Below are 17413 nucleotides of genomic sequence, written 5' to 3'. Positions count from 1 at the left end.
GGATTTCGTGAGGGAGCATGACATACCGTTCTTAGGAGAAAGTTGGATGAACCTGTCTAAAGAAATAACTCTAAATATTCCTAAAAAACGAACATTCTTTATGAAATATACATACATATAACAACGACGGCGAGTTGAATATTTTCTTGTGAGTAAATAGAGACGACTTCAATGCAATATATAATTAATTACGAAATATTTGGGAGTTTTGTTCCATTATTTTTAAAGTGGAAATATTTTGCGAGGCTTGGAAATGTTTGGACGATTCATCCAGCACAATATTAAACTACTGTACTAAGATTCCCTTTTCCTACGCTATATTTCTTTTTAATTGATTATCACGTTAGTTATCTTCTATAAGTAATCTATAAGCACGTTTGTTTTGTTTTATAATTGGTATACTCTATAAAAGTAAACTATGTATAACCACAATATTTAAAACTCCTAGGACAACTTTGTAATGCGAAGTCACCATTTATCTTAGTTCTGTTTTGTAAACTAAGCTTAATCTGGACCGACATAATTCACCTCGGTATGACGTAAGTTATGGTATTTATTAAATATGTGTATTTATATTAGTATGAGAATAATTTTATTTATTTGATAGTCTTGAGTATCTTACACAACGTCCATGTGCCTATATTCGCAAATTTATTTTTATTAAACTTAACTTACTTAAGTGAAAACAGCACTGCGAGTTAGAAGGCATAACGGGCTCCAGAATGCTACTTTGATCTAAGGACATATTGTAATTTGATAGGGGATTTAAAGTATATACCACTTATAAAATATTTCATTTTCATGATTACATCTTCATTTAAATGTTAGATCTCTTATCGGTAAGCAGTTAGCGTATGCGGCTTTGCCGTGGGAGATCATTGGTCCAAAAGAGAGTATATACCAGTATAGAACTTAGTTTCAATGTAACTTAATAATACAACTATTTAATACGAGGTCGTCGTGTACAAGGTGATTTATTTAATTAATAGTGGTGATGTACATACAATTGTTTCGCATTACTCGTTTCACAACAACCAGATAGCATTTGTTTTAACAAATTATTTTACTTACAATCAGTATAAAGCATTTAGTGAATATGTTATTTTTTTATTAGTTAACCTTGTATGATATAATTAGTTAACCTTGATCTGCTCAAGCCCGCGATAAATTGGATGTCATTTTTAGTATTTTGTAGGAGCAGGGTTTATTCTCTATTTACACTCCTGCCCTCTAGATTCTGCGAGGCTGCAGTCTAACCAGCACCTTCTTTCGGCTCTGTAAAATCCCAAAGTTAGCTGTAGAAGGCTGGCGGCCTATCTGCTGCGAATGCGAGCGAAAACATGTTTTTTGTTGCGCAACTACAATATATATATAAGTAAAAGTTTCATCACTTCTCGTCGGAGAATCCATTTTTAAGTGATTAATAGTACAAAGACCACACATCTACGAGTTAGCATTAGAACTAATGAATGAAACCATGAAAGCTCGTTCTAAAATTTCAACTTCGTCAAAAGATTTGCTGGTGTTGTGGGCACAATACAGAGAGCAAACTAGCAATGATGAACCAGTAAAATCAAAGAAGTAAAACCGAAGAAGTATTTGCCATATCTGCGAGTCAATAAAATAGAACAGAACTCGCCTCGAATGTAAAGATTGTGGATAAAACGCGTTCAAAAAGCACTCAACAATTACTATTACTTACAATACATACCAGTAATTTCACAACCAGGACAGTGACATGAATGTTTATTAGGTTAGATTATGTTCTTTCGTGTTTTACTCATAGTGTATTCATTCATATTGTGCAGGGGGCCGTGGTGGCTCAGTGGTAGAGCGTTTCCCTCTGGTGCTTGGGGTCCCGGGTTCCATCCCAGCCCCCGCCAAGTGAACTTTGTGGTGGACAAACACCGTGTGCGTGGGATTTCTTGGGGTTCTCCCGTTTCCTCCCACTTTCTTCATTTCACCATTTCATTCATTACTCATCATCACCGTCTTCTTTAGCCTAACCGGCATAAACGTGGGACGTAAAACTCAAAGATTTCATTTCACTTTTTCATATTGTGCAGTATTGTGATTTATTGTAAATATAGTTTTTGATCAACAATGATTTGTCTTAGTTTACTAAACCTAACTACTTCAAAACATACACCTGGCATCATGCATAATATTGAAGAAAAAAAACGTGAATAATCGATGAGTGGGAAATTGCCGTCGCCACGAGCGAAAACGTGAATGGGCAGTCTGCGAGCGGATGAAGGATAAATAAAAATGTCTGGAGTGCTGCAATTATCAAAGTTAAATTCTGAGATCCATGCATTGTAAATCAAGTAATCAAAGTATGTATGAAGTATTTAAATCAACGTTTGGATAAGTATTTTGTATTTCTTAGTGAGGCACAATCATGCTCGCTTTCAACTTATAATAGCTGAAACATTCAGATTAAATTTAGATGAAATATATTGGAGATTAGTTTTATAATAAACGATGAATTATTTACCACTTCTACGTTGTGTATTCCACATACCCAATTTAACGTCATGATTACGTCTTCAAACATACTTTTGTGTTATTATTATTATTATTATTATTATTATTATTATTATTATTATTATTATTATTATTATTATTATTATTATTGTTGTTGTTAAATAGTCTACCTATCGGCAGGTCTTGCGACTAAAGAGTTTTTTTTTATATTTTAGATTTAGGCCTGAATACTTTCTTCTATGTTTTCTTTCTTTATCTTCAGTTTCCTTTTTTCCTCCTATTACTTTCTTCTGTTTCTCAGATCATCTTTTAGTTTTGTTCTTCTCATTCCTATTCCTCGCCCCCTTCCATGTTGCCTTTAGGGTGGTATGAGCAAGACAATTTGTTTGCAATATGTGTCCAAACCAATTGATCTTCCTATGAAGGGTGCTTGCTAGAAGTGTCCTCTTCTCTAATGTCTGTTTCGTTGGTTGCTCTCTCTGTTCCTTTTATCTTCTCCAACTTGTTCCAACGACACATTTCGAAGCTCTCTAAATATTTCTTCTCTAATTTCCGTAATGTCCTAGTCTCTGAACAATAGAGTCCAATTATTCATATAAAGCACTTGACCAACTTTTTGCTAAGTCCAATATTGAGCCTCCTACTTAAGAGCGATCTTTTTGTTGAATGCTTCTTTGGCTATGGTTAGTATTCAGTTTATCTCTTTGCTGCAGTAAACGTCTCTCGTCAAAATACTTCACAGATATTATTTTGTGTTATTGTCGGAATAAAAGAAAAGTTATATTATATGCACTAAATGAATTTCTTGCTAGATATGAAGTGAATCACAATGTACACTTCTACAAAATGTAAATATCTGACAGAATTTTTCTAAATCTCTTTGTGAGTTTAGGAACAACGTATTTGAAGTAATAGGAGCGGAATTCATTAACACTAAGAATATTGAAGAATTCCCAGCAATGCTAGTTTTCTGCCGTTTGAAATATTCATGTCATATTCCGAAAGTTAATTTAGTGTTAGTTTCAGAGCAAGGTTGTACTATGTCAAAGGCAAAGAACTTTGTTTAGTTAAAGATAAAAACAAAGACTTTTTACCAAAAAGCCTAAAAGAAACAAAAAGTATTTTAAGGAGTGCCCCCACGATGAATACACTGAAAGATAACTGCACAGATTGTTTTGATAGCTGTGTGTATTTAATTTGTTCCTGCCGTTGGAAAATCAACTTTTGAACCTCGTTCTATTCGTACTAGCTGCTTTTATTTACTATGTTCATTCAAGAGATTTCAGTCATTCTTAGTTTAAAAGTTTTTTTTTTTTTTACTTATTTTCATCTTTCTTTCTACAGAAGTCATGCTTTTCAAAAATGTTATTTGATTCCCTTTTGTATCCGACGATTTCCCAAATACCAAGGATAATGTAAACATTATTTCTGTGATTCTTTTTCTAAGGATACAGAGGTTATACTAAATTCTTACTAAAATGTGTTAAAGGGCTTCTTCTACCCAGTGTGTGTACTGAAGAGGAGATAATACGGACTACTCCTGATAAGAATATAAGCTTTCTTGAAAATATCCCTGGAATGAATAAATTCTCTCTTTACACCTTTTGGGGAGTTCATGAGAACACAAACACAAACGTTTATATGTTTTATTTGTTGACTGAAGCACTATACTTAGTGTGTTTCTTTTAACACATGTTTTTAAAGAAATTGTTTCTTTTTCAGACCTTCATTTTATATCTACTCTGTCTCTGTGTCCGTCTGTCCGCAAGGCGAAAACATATCAAGGATTGTTTCAACGATAACCACCACATGGTTCAGCATGCACAGAGTCAAAGGTTAGTAATCGATTTCAATTACCAGGGAAATATACAAATGCAAATAAACAATCGAATTTTTCCCTGATCATTTAAGCATCCCGAAAGTACAATCCATCTAAATACTTTACTTTATACTAAAAGTAGAAGCAGTAGGTGATATTCGGTTTTCGCATTGATCTAAACAGACCAAAAAAATAAGTGGACGAGAACTGTTTCTTTTAATTGGCTTACCGTTGTAGAAAATATCTTCTGCCTTACCTACCTATTAAAACCGGATGTTTCAGATACAAACCACGTTTCAGGTTTAACGTTGATCTTAAAGAACGTAAAAATCAGAAAGCAAAAATGGTTTCGTGTGGCAAATAATCGACCACTTTCGATTTTAACACTGATTGCTTTAGAGTAAAAACAGTATTAAGTAGCAAGAAATGATTTTCTGAACTCAATTAAGAAAATAAAGATTATATTCAGTTTTTACTATCATTCTTTTAATACAACAGAAATTGGTAGAAACTTAGTACAGCTTCCGACTACAATATTAAGACAATATGACTTCGTTAAAAAACACTTCATGGGGTGATATACTCGTGTAATTACAGGGTGATTCTTTTGAAACTCACGGATTTCATTTGTGTCTAGAATTTCTAACTGGGGTCCGATTTTCATGCGGTTTGTGGTAAATGATCAAGGATGGATGGGAAGTTTTTTCGACTATGCGTGCTGGTTTATATTCATCCGTTGTAATATTGGTCGCGCCTCAAGAAAAACAGCAAATTTTCCTCAGTGGACCTTACAATTGGAATGAGGTTTTGGATTTTTATAAGCGAAATTGAAGAGTACAAATTAAGTGTTAGAATACTAATATATGGATGTCAGTAGTAACACCCATAAATCACATGTGGATAGCTATAGCTAGTTTCTTGCCACAAATAACGGAGAGATTTCTCGGCGGACATAAGGAGTCGATAAGTGACATCTTCCACAAAAGCCTCCTGAGGGGTCCGATGCGTCCCTGTCTCACTCAGAAGTGATTCTGTTTCTTCCAATTTATTTACTAGCGACCACATTATGTTCCTGTCTGGGACAGAACGTGAAACAAATTTGTTTCTGAATGCCCTTTGCATAGCAACAACAAATTTTGTTCTCCAAAACTTTTAACGACAAACTCGCGTTGTTCCAAAAAATACACTATTCTCACTGTGCTCTGATCATATTCATTCAGTAGCACAGAACAGTAAAGCAAAATTCCCAATGCAGCGGCGCTGTTTCGTATTTCTTCTTGACCTTGGTGATGTTGTCATTTAAAAAAAAACTCATATCTCCACACCACACCATACCTCGTTCCAATAGTAAGGTAGACTGACGAAAAGTTGCTCTTTTTCTTGATGCGTGATCGATATTAACCTGGATGCATTTAAACCAGTAAACATTGTTCCATACATCTACCATCCTTCCTTGAACATTTTCCCCAAAACGCATGAAAATCGAACTTCAGTTAGAAATTCTAGAACCAAATGTAATCCGTGAGTTTTAAAAGAATCATCTTGTATATATACATCCAAACAAGTAATTACATGCTTGTCACTCAAAAACAGTATGACCGCATTTATAAGACAGATAGCAGAGATACGTATACATACATATATATATATATATATATATATATATATATATATATATATATATATATATATATATATATACTCACGGCATTGTCAAGGATCTATATATGTATTTTACATTTAAAATTGCAACCGAGTGTTTCTGCTGCCGTATACGGTTGCCCGATCATCACCCTTGTTCTTCGCGCTCACAGTCATTCGAAGAACTGAGAACGTACTCTGTACAAAAACAGTTTATGGTTGTGAACTCGGAAAGCCTGGTACTTCTGCTTGTTAACGCCAAAAAGTGGTAGGAAAAGGATGTGTAAAATGTAAAGAGGGTGCAACATTGACTCATACTTGTAAGAAACATATTCATTTGTAGTTCGTGCACATTCCGCCTGTAGCTATACTGTGGCACCGCGTATATTGTAACTGTATAACTCTTGTACACAGCTTGTAGGTATATTGACGTATGTGACGACCGAAACTATGTTGTCTGCAGTGACTGCGATAGGACACTGCTGTGCTGATTTTGCTTTTCTTTTTTCTTCTTTGTCATTTGTGAGACGCCAAACCTGTCGTTTTTGCTTGTTGCATGGCCTCAGCGGTTCCTGCGGAGCGAAGTGTTTAAGGAGTTGACTAAATATTCTTGTGTGAGATGGAAATGTGATAAGTACTTTGAATTATAATACTTTGATTTAAATTGGTTAACTGTTGAAACAAATACGAAAATAAAGCTGTACTTGTAAATGTATATTAGTCGAGGACGTAGCTACTGACAATGTTGATTACAGATTTTCTTGTGGAAGAATTTCATTACACTAGAGGTGAAAAGTAGTACTGCAAAAATACATGTAACTGATATTGAGCACGACAGGAAGCAATGTTAATTTAAGATTTTGAAGGGCGGGGGGATTGAATAAACGATGGGTGAATATAGTACTCTGAAAATTCTGGTAACTCAGATTGAGCACGCTTAGGAAATGCCCTTGAGGGAGTTTCGAAGCTCTAGGCCCAAATGCCACCTCTATAATCATCAATGACTGCCATTTGAATAATGTGTTTTATGGTCTTATGTCCGTGTTCCCATCCTTTCCCTCCCCCTCCAACTAAATACTTGATATTTGTTTCCATTCCAAAGTTTTGTGCTAGTTTTCTGCCGAAACCTTGAGTTTTGTACTCTCATTGGTTTCGAGTTAGTTAATTATTTAAGTTTAGGATTCCCTTTCTGCATCGAGGTTATATGAGACGTGGAATCAAAGTTTATGATGAAATTCAAACACAGTAATCGTCCAAATTTTGTAAGAGACTCCCACTGGGAATCGAACGTGTGACTACGTGCACAAAAGGCGCGCGTGCTAGCTACTAGAACAACGGAAAGGGCGTCACCATCTTCGAGTCTCTTCAGAATTAAGTTGTATTTACATCTTACAAGTTGTGTGTACTTGCAATATAAGGAACAAACATAAATTAAAATTATAAGAAAATCTTAACAAAATCCTTATAAACGTTTAAGAATATGTTGAAAAGGCCAGAAATCTCTCACACTCTCTCCCTTCCATGTCGTGGTGCTGTTTAGAAAGTATAATTTAAAAATATTTTTTTAAAAAACTCTACAGACGCACCTACAACTGTGGATGGCAAATAGTCTAGTTTTTCTTAATGCATAAGTTTATATTAATAAAATTCAAAAGTTGCATTCTAACTTCTTTTTAAATTGTATCAAAAGTGTCACTATTTGTCTTAGCACTAGTGAGAACAATGAATTCGCCTTTAATATCCGTCATTTTCGATTACTTTTAAAATGTCACTCTTCACGATTCTTAAGGGATGAAATTGAACGGCATGGAAACAGTCATTATTCATCTCAGCGGCCTATAAATAATCACTAAATTATGCAGACGAACATTGCTAGTGGACACTGGATCCAGCATATCCATCTGGCCTTTCGAATATTCACTTCCTGATGATCAATTAATACAACGTAAAACAGCGGTTAAAGCGATATGAAACAAAATTATTAACTTGAAATATGTAGCAATGGTATCATTCAAATTTGGGAAACGAAATTCTCTCATTACTTTCGTATGATGAAGAAATCATGTATTCCACTTATTTTTGGTGTAGACTTGCTTAAACACTTATATGTTACAATTGATTTAACAAAGAATCTTATCTCTCTATTTAAAAATCATAAAAAGTCAACATTACCGGAAAAGAACCAGGAAAATATTATATCACAACACACGACTCATATACTTAGACAAAGAAAACAAATTTGCTTTTTTATAGACAAACGCATTACTTCAGTTCCGCTTTTCCACGCATTTATTCCGGTGATAGGAAAAAGACAGATTGATGGTTCTGCATCTTTCTTCGTATCGTTCCTCCACGGCTTCCTTGACAAATACAAACTATTGAGCAAAGGTTAGACGTAAACAACATGACTGGTAATTTCCAATCCAAATAGTTATCCTGTAAATTTAAGGAAAAATACGCCAGTGGTAGATATTGTGGCATGTCAGGATTAATCTTTTGCAACAATGGAAGCGAGCTCGATAGAAGAAAATAAAATTGTACATGAAAAGAGGAGGTTGACAATTCTTTGAAGTATTGATAGAAAAATCAAAATTGATGTTTTAGATATGAATCCTAATTTACACCAGTCGCAGAAACAGGATATTCACAAGTTATTATACAAATATAAAAATGTTTTTATACACTACGGACGGCATTGGACTTTATAGGGGCTACAATCATAAAATAAGAATCCCTAAATCGACAGTGTTCCAGAACAAATCTCCCTGTTCCAATGCATGTTCGAGATCAGGCACACAAACAAATTCAAGAACTCAATGCTAGAATTGTACGACCCACAGAAGATAACAGCTTCGCCTCGCCACAGATTATAGTCAAGAAACCAAATACGAACACATTTAGAATTATTTTTTAATTTTCAGCAGTGTAAAACATACATTAAATACCTGTGGATGCCATTCCAGTCAACTGAGTATGTGTTAAACACTTTGTAAGGCAAAAAATACATAAGCACCTTAGATCTCTTCTCGAGCTACCACCAAATCTTGCTCCATCCGAAAAGCCGTTGATACATGACCTTCGAGGACAATCACACAAGATAATCTTACAAAATTCTCATATGCGTAATGCGTCATAAAGCTAGCACACAAGCTCTCTTAATTGTAACTAGGATGATTTTACATTGATTAACGAAAAGGAACTTTTGCCGAGACATTGTGCTGAGCGCTACACTTTTCAAAATAGCTACCGGAATTTTATTTTAAAAGTTAAGAAATTTTTGTGCTTCACATAAGACAAATTTATTTTACTAAGAGTGAATGTTCTCGGATATTTAGTATCAGGCAACTCTGTTAAAATCTCTGCAAGAAAGCCAAAAATACCGAATTCAAGATTCCACCAAAAGAGAATTTTGCAAAGTTTTACGGGCTTATGTTCCTACTTACTGGAACATATCAAGGATTTTGCCATGAAGTTAGGACCTTTTTAACAAATGATTCCAGAGCAATATTTGTGTTTTTCAAATAATCTTGTGAATTCTGTTCCTGGTGTGGGGCTGTAAGGTTCAGTACTTCAGGTGTAAGCAACTACTATAAGGCATGCTTCATAAACGAGCACGTGTTTTACCTTCAAAACATAATCACCAACAGACGGTGGAAGGAGGATACTAGAAAGTCGCGCAGTTGGTTCCGAAGGAAATTGAAGATGGCTAACCCTCTCCTCACGAACTTCCCCTTCAGAGGATAGCCATAAAGGAAGACCTCAAGTGGACAGAAGAATAAGTTCCAGTGCTGATCGCTACCTTCCTAAACTATTTCTGAGATCGTTTTTTGTTACGGAAGTTTTCTTAAATCGAACTTCTGATACCGTAATAGGCAAAGGTGTATTTCTATAACTACCTGCCCCGGAGGCGCAATAAGCAAAGAGAACTATACTATCTCCTGAAACTACGATGAGTAAGAAAGATATCCTTTAAATCACCACCCTAGGGCGCTGTGGGATAAAAGATTTTACCTTTCAATATTAAGTTACTTTTCAGCATCGACTTCGGTAGAGGCAAAAGCATCACAGCTAAGCTACATGGTGTTGCTACTGTCGTTGCAACCATAGCACCGATCTGAGAATAAGCTAGCAATTATTTATTTCAAAATAATTTACGGATTTCAACATGTTTCAGAAGCATATTGAAACATGTGCCGCGTGGATATTGCTCTCAATACATTAGCGTGCACCGAAATATATTCACTGAACCCTCAGATATTTACAGAACCGACTATCTGTCAGCAAACTTGATTCGTGTTGCAAAATGATACACTAGGCCTACCTGTGAAGACCAACAATGCTAAACTTCGGTAGAGGTTGAGGAAAAGGGTGATAGTTCTTGTTGGTCGTCTGCAGTGATTCATTTTTTTTTGTTTGAAATGTCTACGTGCATTACGAACAAAAATGCCTTACCGGGTGTTCTGATATATATACCGTGAAACTAAAGTGATAGAAGTCATTCCAGGTCCGAACTTCATCCATGTTGAAAATTTGAATGAGGTAGTTTCGTTGATTTTAAAGTTATGACGTTTTACTAGCATATATTTACCCGCTTCGCTGGGTAAAATGAAAATTTAAATGCACAATTCCGTATCTCGTGTGTTTAGTATCCCACAAAATATGCTGTTTTCGTTTTCAATGGCATCGAAGTAAACGGCATCGGAAAAATCACTGATCCTCTCGGCGACCCCGAAAATCATGAATTCGACACTAATATTAATCGTTTTCGATCATTTTATTATTTCCCCCTCTCCCAAGTTACGGGACTGAACTTGGTTTTCAACGGGACCTGAAGTGTCATTCTTCATCTTAGCGGCCCTAAAAACTACGGATGAAACAGTAATATTGGAACATTTTTACCATTTTTACGTATTTTCCCCTTCTCATCTTCTATGTTGCGCGGCAGGGCATCGGATGTGTCACCGGTCATCTCAGCGACCTCGGAAACTATGAATTCGATGGGTTGTTTTTTATCCGTTTGATTTATTTCCTTTTCGCCTCTCGCAAGATCAGAAGTGTCACTGTTTATCTCGGCGATCCCAAAAACTATAGATTCAACACTAATGTCGGTCATTTTCGATTATTATATCCCCCTCCGCAATATTGCGGCCCATGTCATTGAAAGTGTCACCGTTCATCTCAGTGACCCCAAAAAATGTGGATTCAACACTAATATCCGTCATTTTCGATAATTTTTAAACCTCTTTTTCCCGCAAGTTGAAGGTTTGAATTTGAATTTAACGGGATCGAAAGTATCACTGTTCATGTAAGCGACACAGAAAACTATACATTCGATAATGATAGTGGCCATTTTCGATCATTTTTATATAACTCCTCCTCCCCTTCCTTCAACTGGTGGGACTGATTTAGGATTTAAACCGGATCGGAAATGTCACTGTTGATCTGAATGATCCCGAAAACTACGGATTAGACACTAATATTGGTCATTTTCGATCATTATTATATATAGCTCCCCCTCCCCTTTAACCGTGCTGCGGCACACGCCATCATAATTGTGACCGTAAATCTCAGGTAATCCTAAAACTATGGATTCGACACTAATATTAGTAATTTCCAATCATTTGTAATGTTTATTCACCTCCCCTACGTTGTTTCTTCCCGCTTCCCTACGTTGTTTCCTCTCCCTCCCCAACATACAGGGCTCAACTTGGATTGAAACAGCATCAGAAGTGTCAGTGTTCCTCTCATCGACGCCGAAAACTATGGTTTCAACACTAATATCGGTCATTTTGATCATTTTTAAATTTCTCTCCCTACGTTGCCTCGTCAAAGTGAGTAGCCTAAAGTAATTTCTGCACCAAAACTCATGTATGTTGAAAATTTGATTTAGATTGGTCGGGTGGTTCAAGAGTGATAAAGTCACAAAGGAGTCATTTTTATTTTAATTTTCATATATATCCCTTTGGGGATCCCATGGTACAATCTGTACAAACATTTTGCAGCTTTAACATTTGTCATTTTAATGGTTTTGTGACGATGAAAAAGGAATTTTCAATGTTTTGAAAAGTGCACTATGATATTTTCTCAAGTGTATTATAATATAAAAATATATAATTGACTTCACGAGCTTTTATTTCAACCTTATTTACTACTATTTATAACAACAAAAACAGTTCCCAAGAATTAGAAAATTAGCAATAAAACAAAATTCTAATATATTTTTAATTAAATAAATATTATTTTGTAATTAATATTTTCTCCAATTCGAATGTTTATATATGTATTCACAACTATCTTTTGTAGCATAATTTCTACAAGAAAACAATAAAAAATAATTTACCAAAGTTTATAATTTTCCAATTTTCAATTTGTTTTTACAAACATTAAGCTGTTTGTGCCACCTCAAGATGTTGTAATATAGGAACCAAATTTCTTCTTTTTAAACCTAAAAGGCAACTTTTCCCCACAATTAGAAGACTAATAATATAAAAAAGGCCATTTTCGTTCCACCCTAATGGAGGTGCTTGCACGAACCAATGTTGATTTTATGTTAGAAAAACCGACGTGCATTATCAAAGATGAGGCCGGATACAAAAAGATTCATTCCAAGAAAATTGAACGTAATGCATTTTCCGTTGTTTATTCTCAGAATGTTTTTAAAACCTTTATAAAGGTAGGGTTTCTAAGGATATTCGTCAAGAGAATGAACAAGGATGGTGATGGCTTCGAATATTTGTAAGTGTTTCCACCAATATTAGAGTCCAAATTGACAAAAAAATGTATGTGATTTACCACGCATTTGAAGGAGCATTAAGAACGCACACTTTGTGCAAGCATTGAACCCAACTGAAGCCGTAATGCCATCTTTCAAGAGTATACATAGGATTTTAGGGAAAAGGAATCCGAAGAAATGGAAAACTGGTGTATGATTTGATACACAACTATTAATTCTTGTACTATATAATATTATTTACACTCCACTTTCTACAATCGCACGTTAATTACTTTTCAACGAGAATTTAGAAGCAGACTGTAATAAACAATTGAAATTGTTGAATCAACAAATACAATTAATTCAACAAAGTTTTGAAGACAGATGGGATCCGGTCGTTATTGAGTTCTATTTACAAACGCCTTATCTTACATCATGTATCAATTACCATTACATATAAAAGTTATTAAACACAAGTAACTGTTTCATGACGACGTAAAGTTTAAATCACTAAATATATTCACATATATGTCTTTTTGATATTTGGAGTGTTATCTTTATTATATCTATATTTAAATGTTATGTTCTTGATGTCAGTATCATTTGCAAGATTCTTTTCATTTGTTTAGTAAAACCATGCTAAAAATCCATTGATATTTCTGGGGTCAAGTTCAGTGATTTTTTTTTATTAATTGCTTGTTTCTGTTGTAGAATACCTAACTTGGAATAACACTTATCATGTCTTATTTCGTAAGCTAAAAACTCGAAATTAATGTACTGTTTTTAACTTATTCAACTGTAAGACGTACAAGGATGACCAAGAATGTTCTGGTACCTTTTCACACGCAACATTAGAACATCGTTATGTCTCCTAAGACGTTCATGGAAGATCAAAAATAGTCCCTATTCGCATCAACCACCTTATGCTAACGTTCTGGAACTACATTAATTTATCGCGGGAGATAATGCTGGACGGTGAAGAGAAGAGGATATCAAGTGCATGTTGCACCTCTGCTGGGAATTTGAACTGACAACCTCTAAGACTATTGTCTAAGAAATGGAACAGGTTATAATCGAATAGTGCAATATCCAGTGAGTTTGCCATATGCAATAGTGTCTCGCATTGACGGAGTGAAATGGTATCTCGGGTCATCGTAACCATGTGAAGTTAGCGTTGTCCTATAATAGGAGGACTCCTTGGCGACTTAGAATTGATGGCTTCAGAGCTTTGAGTTTTTCTTGAACACGGCTCAACTGCTAACAGTACACAGTTGCACTGATGCTCTGACCATTTGGTAGCAGTTCCCGATGCACGACGCCACAAGCAGGCCACCAAACAGACCGGATGATATTCTTCTGGTGCAGTCCTGGTCTTGGCTGAGTTTTAGCTGCTTCGTCGGATGCTAAACAATGATGAAAGCGCCGTGCAGCTTCGTACAGAACCAACTTCCCACCATGTGTCAACATCCTGTCCAGAAATGGCTCCTTCCTTAGACGAGACAGTAAGTCAAAACATGTGTCTGCTCGCTTTGAACTCCGGTTCGGAGTCAAATCACGTGGGAGCCATAGACCCAACTTCTAGTGCTTCCCAAATTGAAGGAGGTGCTGCCGAATGATTTCTGCACCTACACTGAATTGTAGACAAAGGTTCTAACATGTCTAGCCACTGTTCGCTTCATATTCATTTTATACATGTGTTTGGCTTCCGGCATCTCGCACGTTCTCGAGTGTTTCGTTACAGTCCTTAAACTTCTGCAAACCACCGCTGCACTGTCCACCTAGTGTCGATATCCTCACCAAAGGCATGGCATACATGCTACAATGTTGCAGCAGCGTTTGACCCCAATTTGAACTAGCACAGCATGAAAGTCCTGTCTACGCTCTGTGGAGCTCCGATGTTCAATCTGTCCTTACGCAAATTTAGAGTGTAACTGAACTGCCACAAACAGGTACCCACCCAACAACTGACCTTCACCTTATCTTCATTTTCATTCAACTGACGGTGTGAAAGCCAAGTGAACACAGACCTCCACAGAAATAACAGAACATTTTTGTTACCTTTATCTGGAACATATATTTAAAGTTCTATGTTTACTGTGCCTATTGCCCTTTTAAACAGGCACTCTAAAACCGTCAGTCTTGTTAAATGATCTCAGATGCGCAAAATTTGTTCTTAAATATTTAGTAACCACATCATCTTCGTTAAAAATATTATATTTTCCTTAACATCAAATTTCGGATATACATATCAAATATATTGTTGTTTCATTGTTGTGGTACTCTGTAGATAAAAGTGTGAAGTAATGGAAAGAATTTGAATTGGTTTTTAATAATAATAATAATAATAATAATAATAATAATAATAATAATAATAATAATAATAATAATAATAATAATAACACTAATGATGATAATAATTTCAAAATTAGAAAAAAACGTATTTTTAACTTCGGCATAAAGAACAACCTGCAACCATTCCGGAATAATATTTAGAGTAGATGCATATCCCTATCAATCGCTCCTAATATTTAGTAATTTTTTATGGTTTTGTAGTAATTAAGACATGGTTATTTGTAATATGTTTCAGTAAAACAATTTTAATGGTCCTGAATATAATGGTATTACTGAATAATATCTAATAGTGTAAAGTTACCCAAATGAAAGAAAGTTTTATTTTGTTTGAACACTAATATATGCTGTGAACCCTCTCCTAATAGGCAATATACTTAATGCATTAGTTCATGAAATGTTTGTAGCCGTGAGTGCATTTTCCTGTTCGAACATGAATTGATACTTCGGACAATAATTTTGTCGTAACTATCCCATTATGTATAAGTTTATGCAGAAAACGTAGAAGAAAATGAGTATACTTGTTTGAGGAAAATGTGTTATAAACCCGAGATTTATGTAAGCCTCATTTACAATTCGACTTACCTGGTTAGATGAATAACAAACGAGAGATTCCAACTTAGTGATAAGCCGAGATCAGTTATTTGGTCAACTCCTTGCATTGGTATGTCGTTAATATGATACTAAAATTGCAGGTAATTTACTTTTATTGTATAAGATATTACATTTCATATCTCAATGTTTAGTGTTAACTTATTAATTTCACACCAGTCGTAAAGTATATTGATGTCATTTTGCAAATTAATGCAGTCTCTTTCGGAGTTAATGGCTTGGTAAATTTTTAAATCGTCTCCATAAAGCAGGTTCTGTGACTTTGTCACTTCAGGTAAAACATTAATATATAAGAGGAAATGCAAAGGTCCTTAGTTCGAGCCCCGTGGAACAGCTCTATGAACTGCATATTCATAGATTAGGACATTTTTGAAGCGAGTACAATGTCCGTGTTCAGGGAGATCAGACGATAAAAATTTACGTAGGGTATGAGAAAAATTACGTTTTACAAGCTTGCTAAGAAGAATAACGTGATTAATAACATCAAATGCCTTACTGAAATCTGTAAAAAGTGTGCCAACATGATTTTTACTGTTAATTTCTCTTGCAAATAAGTGAGTAAAGCAGGTAAGATTGGGTACTGCTGATTTTCAGGATAGAAAGCCTTGATGGCTTTGGGAAATAAGAGGGGAAACATGGAAATATGTTTTTGTGTGAATAATAACTTCAAATATTTTACCAGGTGCAGAGATTATAGCTATTTGTCTATAGGTTTTCACATCACTATTATAACTATTGACTTTAGGAATTGCACAGATTTCAACAACTTTACATTTTATTCGGAATTGACAACTAGCTAGTGTCTTATTAAATATGGCCTCCAACGGATGTTTAATTAAATCGCAACCACCCTTAATTACATACGGTGGGATTTTGTCAGGTCCTTGGGAAGTTTGATACCTGAGCCGCTTGATAGCATTTACGACTTCTTCGACTTCAACATTGGAAGATGTGGACTGATTAAGCAGATCAGAAATTGCATCCTGTAATAAAAGCTCAAGATCATACTCAGATTTGTTATATCAGACTTGAAATGCATTAGGAACATCGGTTTCGGTATCGAAGTGACGTTCTTCATAAATCGCAATTGGAATGTTGATGCAGGAATTAATATTTTTGTTTTGAATATTTCCCGTTTGGATAATGCCTTAATTCATTTAAATGATACTCCCCCATTTCATGTCTGAACTTTCTTCAATGATCCTCTTTACTCTTTATCAATTTCATTATGTCAGGCGTGAACCAAACAGGATATTTCTTATTAGTTTCCTTACATGGTATACACTTGTCAAAAATATCATTCATTACTTTATAGAAAATACCAACGATTTAGTTAGCCGTAGAATTATTAGCTACCGTTTCTCAGTTAGTAGATGCCACTTCTCCATATAACTCCAAGAATTAGTTTGAAAAAGTTATATTCTGATTCATTATGTAACTTTTAGTATGTGTTCTCCTATCATAGCGAAAATCAATAAACAATGCAGGGCGGTGATAATCTTCACACACTAAAGGTCCTAGTCAGTAAATATTATTTTCCGGCTACAAGTAGCTACAAAAGTAATTACTATAATTTTAATACACACTGCTCTTAGATGCAGATGGAAAATATACAAGGGTTAGAAACATTGTGAAACATTATTTAAAATAATTTTTTAAGAATAGAATCCAAATTATATGTGGCAAGGAAGTGACTGAATTTCGTTAATCTTTGGTTCTTGGTAACAGAACACCAACGCCTGTTTGTACTCGCAATCAATTGAAAGTATTCTTTAGTACACTTTTCTGAATCG

The 17413-nt window shown here is 35.0% G+C and overlaps 1 long non-coding RNA gene across 2 annotated transcripts in view; it reads left to right on the top strand.

Moving 5' to 3' along the window:
• The window catches only part of LOC145667994 (uncharacterized), a 267045-nt gene that overhangs the window by 217687 nt on the left and 31945 nt on the right, over positions 1 to 17413 (top strand). For both annotated transcript variants that reach the window (XR_014127934.1, XR_014127933.1), the window contains exon 3: positions 4210 to 4322. This is a non-coding gene — a long non-coding RNA (uncharacterized LOC145667994). The remainder of the gene's footprint in view (positions 1 to 4209; positions 4323 to 17413) is intronic.

This window comes from Thermobia domestica, chromosome 13, assembly GCF_964235325.1.
Source record: "Thermobia domestica chromosome 13, izTheDome1.hap1.1, whole genome shotgun sequence".
Classification (NCBI taxonomy): domain Eukaryota; kingdom Metazoa; phylum Arthropoda; class Insecta; order Zygentoma; family Lepismatidae; genus Thermobia; species Thermobia domestica.
The sequence above is the reverse complement of the archived record's forward strand: the minus strand, read 5'-3'. Positions and strand labels throughout refer to the sequence as shown.